The sequence below is a fragment of the Bison bison genome, unplaced genomic scaffold (assembly GCF_000754665.1).
Source record: "Bison bison bison isolate TAMUID 2011002044 unplaced genomic scaffold, Bison_UMD1.0 scf7180017864181, whole genome shotgun sequence".
NCBI classification, from domain to species: domain Eukaryota; kingdom Metazoa; phylum Chordata; class Mammalia; order Artiodactyla; family Bovidae; genus Bison; species Bison bison.
In genome coordinates, this window is record NW_011494753.1 from 3242652 (window position 1) to 3250310 (window position 7659).

Below are 7659 nucleotides of genomic sequence, written 5' to 3' on the forward strand. Positions count from 1 at the left end.
GCGAAGAGTTGACTCACTGGAAAAGACTCTGATGCTGGGAGGGATTGGGGGCAGGAGGAAAAGGGGATGACAGAGGATGAGATGGCTGGATGGCATCACCGACTCGATGGACGTGAGTTTCAGTGAACTCCGGGAGTTGGTGATGGACAGGGAGGCCTGACGTGCTGCGATTCATGGGGTCGCAGAGTCGGACACACGGAGAAGGCAATGGCACCCCACTCCAGTACTCTTGCCTGGAGAGTCCCATGGATGGAGGAGCCTGGTAGGCTGCAGTTCATGGGGTCGCTAAGAGTCGGACACGACTGAGCGACTTCCCTTTCACTTTTCACTTTCATGCATTGGAGAAGGAAATGGAAACCCACTCCAGTGTTCTTGCCTGGAGAATCCCAGGGACGGGGGAGCCTGATGGGCTGCTGCCTATGGGGTCGCACAGAGTCGAACACGACCGAATCGACGTAGCAGCAGCAGCAGCAGCAGAGTCGGACACAACTGAGCGACGGAATTGAACTGTACTGAACTGAGATCATATTCCATTTTTCTTTCCCCATGTATGAGGTAGATTTTCCCGATCTGGGAAAAGAAAGCTCCTAAAGAATAAGGGTTGAGCTAGGACAGCTTTGGGCTTCCCCAGTGGCAAAGCAGTACAGAATCCAACTGCAATCCAAGAGCCTCGGGCTCTATCCCTAAATTGAGAAAATCCCTTGGAGAAGGAAATAGCAATTCACTCCAGTGTTATTGCCTGGAGTATCCCATGAACAGATGGGTTTAGCAGGTTACAGTCTGTGGGGTCGCAAAGAGTCAGATGCACACACATAGGACATCTTCGTCAGCTGGGCTCTACCGATCTTAAAGACTCAAGAATGAGATCTCTACGTATCCACTTATTTGCTTCTCAGCATTCAATCCAGAATCTGGGGACACTCATCCCCACCCTGGCCCTTTGCTCCAGCTCCAGACCCTGCAGACCCTGTTTCCAAGGCCATTCTCTCTGCCCAGGATCTCCTACTGCTGCTGGAGCAGTTTCTGGGAGTTCCCCGACCTGCACCATCCTAATCTATGCCTTCTTGCTGTCGGTGTTCCTGTCCTGCTCAGTTTGGTTTCTGTTTCTGGTCATTCTGCTCAGGGCGAGGCACTGACCTTGTAGGAGGAAGAACTCACAGTGTGTTTCTCAGATGGTCCCAGGTTTGCATGTTCATCCCTGCAAGGTGGCTGTTCTCACCCCCAACCAGAAAACCCAGAGCACCTCTCCGGCGTTCATCCACTTTTCGGGGTGAATAACTCACGGTGATTCGGGGTTCCCATAGCCTGTCAATGCTTTCATTCACTCCCCACCACCCTCAGCTGTTCATCTGCAGCTCTGGCTCCCAGTGGACTGGCCACATCTATGTCCTGACTTGTAGGGATCGCACATCTCTTTCATTGATGTGTCCTCACTTAGGTTTTTCTAGGATGACCATGTGAACTGGTTGAGTTTTCTGTTTTGTTTTGTTTAGGCCACACTGTGCCACATGTGGGATCTTAGTTCCCCAACCAGAGATTAAACCAGTGACCCCTGCATTGGCAGCATGGAGTCTTAGCCACTGGACCACCAGGAAACTCTCACGAACTAGTTTTCAAAAAAAGTTTAGGGGAGACTGAAAATCTGCTCCCATAAGAGATGTTCTGAAAGGTGTAAGACAAAGGACAAAGAAATGAAAATGCAACTGTGTTCCTGAACTGGAAGCTTCCATACGATAAAACTGTCAATACTGCCAAAATTGTTCCATCAATGTAACGCAACTGCAATCCAAACCTTAAATAGGTATTGCTGGAAACTAGACACAGACATTTTAAAGTTATTACAGAAGAACCAAGGCACTTTTGAGAAAGAAAACAGTATGGAGGGAGATGCCTGACCAGATAGTGAAATTTACCAGTATGTTGCCTTAACCAAAATACTGTGGTGCGTGTGCATGTGTGCATGCTCAGTTGCTGAGTCATGTCTGACTCTATGCAACCTCATGGACTGTAGCCTACCAGGATCCTCTGTCCATGGGATTTCTCAGGCAAGAATACTGGAGTGGGTCACCATGTCCTCCTCTAGGGGATCTTCCTGACCCAGGGATGAAACTCTGGTATCCTGCATTGCAGGCGGGTTCTTTATCACTAATGCCACCTGGGAAGCTCCTTTGTTAACTATATATGGTAACAAATGTTAAATACTCTTATTGTGGAGATCCTTTTGCAACACATAGAAGCACTGGATCATTACGCTGTATGCTTGAGACTAGCATAATATTGTATGTTAATTATATCTCAATGAAAAAAATAAGTAAAATAGAGTAAAACTGAATAGAATCCCAAACAGAAGCACAGGTACAGAGGAACTTACCTGGTCTGCAAGGAAATAAAGTTAGGTCTTTTTTTCACACCGTTGTTGTTTAGTCATTCAGTCGTGTCCAACTCTTTGCGACCCCATGGACTGCAGCATGTCAGGCTCCTCTTTCTATGGGATTTTCCAGGCAAGAATACTGGAAACATTGCACTAAGACTGCCCCTTTGCCATCATCTTCCCAGCCCAGGCTATTAGCATTCCTTCACATTTTATTCATCTGATGGAAGAAAAAATATTTCATTGTCTTCATTTGATCTGACTTTCCATGGTTACTTCTCTGATAAGTTTCAAGTATTGGGTTGACCAAAAAGTTCATTCAGAATGGGTTACCATTTCCTTCTCTATACACAAAATAAATTCTGGACGATTTCAAAATTAAATGTAAAAAGTAAGATGAAAACATAAGAAGGAAATGTGAAGGAATGTTTGTGTGACCTATGTAATGACAACCCTCTTTACTAAGAAAAGAGCCAAGACACTGAGGAAAAGAAAGCTAATAGATTTGACTATATGAAACGTTTTAAAATTTTATATACAGCAAAAGACATCAAAAATTAAGCCACATGAGAAATGAAAAACTGCAAGAAAATATTGGATTGGCCAAAAAGTCCATTTGGGTTTTTCCATATGATCTTATGGAAAAATCTGAATGAAGGTTTTGGTCAACCCAATACTTGTACCGTATCAGAGAAGTAACCATGGAAAGTCAGATCAAATGAAAACAATGAAAAATCTTTTTTTCCGTCAGATGAATAAAATGTTAAGGAATGCTAATAGCCCGGGCTGGGAAGATGATGGCAAAGGGGCAGTCTTATGCAATGTTTCTGTGGTCAGGGATGACTACAATCCTTCATAGAATGACTCTGGCAATATCTAATGAAATACCAAATTGGAACCCCCTCCAACTAGCCATTCCACTTTGGGGAATGTATGCTCAGAAAACCAGCACTGGCCTCTAAGGCTACACAAGCAGCATGGTTTGTGGAGACACAGAACTGACACAACCAGGCTACTCCCCGAAGGAGAACTGAATAAATTATAAAATGCATCCTATGGATTCTTACGTAGTCATTAACAATGACAGAAATAGTAAGAATAATCAGTATGGCTGGGCGTATTTATTACACACAAAATAAAAGAGTCAGAGTAAGTGGTGTGTGACATAATCTTTTCATTAAAAAATGTTACAAGAAAAGAAACGTCCCACACATTACATATAAATCCTAATATTTTTGTGATTGTAAAGCAAAGTGTAGAAAGGTCACATGAAACACTGCTAATGCAGGTCACCTGTGGGTACAGAGCTGGGACAGAAGAAAGCACTGTCGTCATTTTCTTTACACCCTTCTTTGTTTTCAGTTACTGCAACAAACACCAGTTGCTTTGCAGTATGCTGTTGCTTTTAAAGGAAAAAGAAAATATATACACATCTGTGCATCAACAGTCAGCTCCTAACGGTTATGTCTTTACCAACACATGTGACTGGCCATGTGGATAATTCACAGGGTACTCGGTTGTCTCTGATGTCTTGGGAGTAAATAAAATGTCAAAGAAAAATAATGAGGCTGTTCTGTCAAAGGTTAACTGTAATACTCCATGAGAGCCAGCAGAAGTGCTGGAGACTTCCTTCCCTTCCCCTTTACTTCCATTTTTTAATATTTAAATTACATATACAAAACTGTTTAGTCTGTTCTCTGATATAAAGTTCACTTAAAATAAGACTGAATTCATTGTGGACTTCCCTGGGTGGTCCAGGGGTTGAGACACAGTGCTTCCACTGCAAGGGGCACAGGTTCAATCCCCGGTTGGGGAACTAGGAGCCCAAATGCTGCAAAATTTTTAAATATATGATTAATTCGTTGATCATTAAACACACATACACACAGCCTTTGTAGTCTTCTAAACTGTTCCTGTAGATCATCATCTCTCAAAAGGGGCCAAGCATTTATCCCTGGGGAAGCCAAGTCACCCAAATGGAGGGGACCTGGGACATGACAGCCACTTGAAGGCAGGTCTCCGAAACAGCACGGCTGCCCCAACCAGGCCTGCTGCCCTCTCCCCTGTTTCCAGCCTTGCCAAGGACCCCCCAGGGCTCTTCCTGTCATTTTGTGCTTCTCCAAAGTTCTCTTGCATCATCACCTTTCCACACATATTTTGTGCTTTTCCTAAGATACAGGTGTTTCTTCCCTACAGAGGCTTTACCTTTGACCCTTCACAGCCAACTCAAGTGAAGCCCCTTCAGCCACTGCTTGGGGTTGCTGCTGCTGCTAAGTCACTTCAGTCGTGTCTGACTCTGTGCGACCCCATAGACAGCAGCCCACCAGGCTCCCCTGTCCCCAGCTTGGGGTTGGGGGTGGACAATTAAAGTCTTATGGCTAGAGCTGTGGCCTCAAGTCAGAGCAACTAAGTGCAAATCTGACACTGGCCAAGTGTGACCTTGGGTAGACATGAAATTTCATTTTATGTGCCCACTTGACTGAGGGATGCCCAGACAGACATGACAACATTCTTTTGAGGTATGTCACAACAAGGGGGATGTCTCTATAAGAGATTAGCATTGCATCAGGACACTGAGTAAAGAAGGTCACCTTTATCCATGTAGATGGGCCTCATTTAACCCAGCAAGGGCCTGTACAAGACAACAGAGACAGAACTAGGGCAAATTCATGGTCTCTGAGCTGGGACACCCACCTTCTCCTGCCTTGGACATCAGCACCACTGGTCCTCAGCCTTTGGGGCCAGAATGGGGACCACATCACTAGCCCTCCAGTTTCTGGGCTTCTAGACTTGGACTGAATGACACCAGCAACATGCCAGGGTCTCCAGCTTGCTGATGTGTGTGTATATTGGCTCTGTTTCTCTGGAGAGCCCCAACTGATACAGCAAGTTCCTTAATCCAGCTCCCCCTCAGTGCACTCTGCACAAGCTGCCAAGACTTCTCAGGGTGTAGGTCTAGCCCTGACACAGCCTCAGTTCTGCAGCACCCCACTAGCTAAGGCCAGTCAGAGGTCCAGTCCAAGTGCAGGGAACTGCACTTGGATGAAATGTGCTATCACAGCAGGGAAAACACTTAGTGTAAAAGCTGGCACACCGTACATGCTCAATAAACCTAAGCTGTTTTCTTGGTTGTTGTTTTTCCTTAAATAGAGGGGTTATTTTTACATTGGTTCTTCACCAGGGACACACCACAGAGAAGGCCTAGAGACCTAGAAAGTGTTTAAGAACCCATTTTCAGGAAAGGCAGCCACATGTCATGCAGAGCAGATTTTTGTGAAAAGTCAGTCATCCTGGTCACCATCTTAAGACAAAAATGTCCTTGCAAGGTAGTTTCCACAGTGGGCGGGCAGGCAAGTGGCCAGTGTTACTGCCCACAGCTGCGACAACATGCTGACCTGTCCCAGCATTGCTGGAACCATTCACTGTCTGTGCAAAGGGGTATAGACTGTTTGGAAAAAACTTTAATGCATTATTGACCAGAGACACATTAATATGTATTTTGTTATTCAAATATTATTGACTGGAGTGTTTCAATACTCACATAACAAATCACTGGCCAAAGGCACTAGTTTCTGCAAAAATCTTCAGGTCAATAAAAAGTTAAAGGTGCTTGTGGCAGATTCAGTTTGAAAAAAGCCCATGAGACAGGAGGTGTAAGGAGGTGGGGAGAGTGGGAGGTGGACCTGGGGCACAATCTACCACCTCTAAAATAAAAGCAGAGGATGTTGCTCACTGTTCTCCCCAGAGCCTACAGGCAGGTCTGCACACACAAGACACGTGGGGAATACTCTGAATTGCAGGATGTTGAACTACAAAGTTATAGTTGTGGAAAGGAATAACCCTGGGAATGCAAGCTGAATTAATGCTTTACATATTTATTTAATGCTTAAGACTAAAATACACTGAATGTACATTTTTCACACAAACAGCTTTTCTACCATGTCTGATGGCTGTTTCCCCTTCCAAGTTCATTATTAAGAGACAGCTCTCTCTCTATGCCCTTTGGAAGAACCAAAGCCACAAGGCTAGAAGACCTGGCCCATGGAGAAGCCAAGGGCAGTTCGTTTACCAAGCTGCCACCTGTGGGCCACAGCAGACACAAACTCAGACCACATGAAAACAATGCACATTAAATCATGCTGAACACTGAGCCACAGATGTGTTTGAAGGCTGTATTTAGGGGCCCCCATTTGAATCATGACTCCTGGGTCTTGCTTCCAATCCCATCTCTACTTTGAGCACTGGGAGCCTGAAACTCATGCTCTGTTGTTCTAATCAGCTCTCCAAGACTCACTCCTGGTCTGAAATAAGCTCTGGAAATTCACACGCCCGTTAGGATGAACCATAACACTTGGATCCATCAGGCTGTCACTGAGTCGGTTCTGCTTAGATCTTATCTTACAAGGCCTGCAGCAGACTTGGAGAACAAAGGCCATTACAAAAGAACAACAAAAGCGGAGATCGACAGAATTTTTAAATTTCAGAAGTCAAGGACAAATAGCAAACGTTCGTTCCAAAGGCTTGGTTTGGATTTTTGGAGATGGAGTTAAAACACACCGAATTTACTGTTTAAACCTACAAAACATACTCCGGCACCGCAAACCAAATGCAGGTACAGACGTCAAGAGTTCTCAGAACAAGGGCTTCTCTTTATAAAGAATATTTGCTCAGCATAGATCTTTCCTGTTTCCATATACTCACTCTTTATTAATATAGGGAAAAAACAACTTAAATAAAAAAAAAAATGCCTCCCTCCCCCCCTACCCCCTCCCCCTTATTTCTTGGAGACAACCACGTCCTTGAATGGGATTTCCTGGTGGCTTTGCTTCTACGGCGGTTTGTCAGTCACTGGCCTCTCTAATTTGGGGTCAACAGCCTGAAAATCTGTCACCTCCCGGCGAGGAAGCTCACTAAACACGCCTCCCGCCCCACGCGGCCCGCGGGCCGCCTGCCCAGTCGCACTGTCCACTGCGCTCGCGGATCAATCCCCACCACGCGCGGGACGCGCCACTTACGGTACACGGAGAGGGTGGGCTGCCAAGGCGGGTTCGGCCGGTTCCCGCCGCCAAGACTGACCCGCGACCCGACGGCACGCGCCCTGCGCCGAAGACTCCAGCCGCGGAGGCCAGCCGCCCGGAGCCGCGGCTCCGCACCGGGCTCGCACCCTGCTCCCACCCCGCTCGGGGTCGCCCAGAGCCCCACCACTCCCCGGCGGTTCCTCAGCCCCTGGGCGCAAGGGGCCTCAGGGCCCAGCCGCCGGCCCCGCCGCCCACCCTCATCCGAAGGCC

At 46.4% G+C, this 7659-nt stretch overlaps 1 protein-coding gene across 1 annotated transcript in view; it reads right to left on the minus strand.

Moving 5' to 3' along the window:
- Positions 1–7659, minus strand: part of FAM189A1 (family with sequence similarity 189, member A1) — a gene marked incomplete at its 5' end in the record, with an annotated part of 239915 nt that overhangs the window by 231301 nt on the left and 955 nt on the right.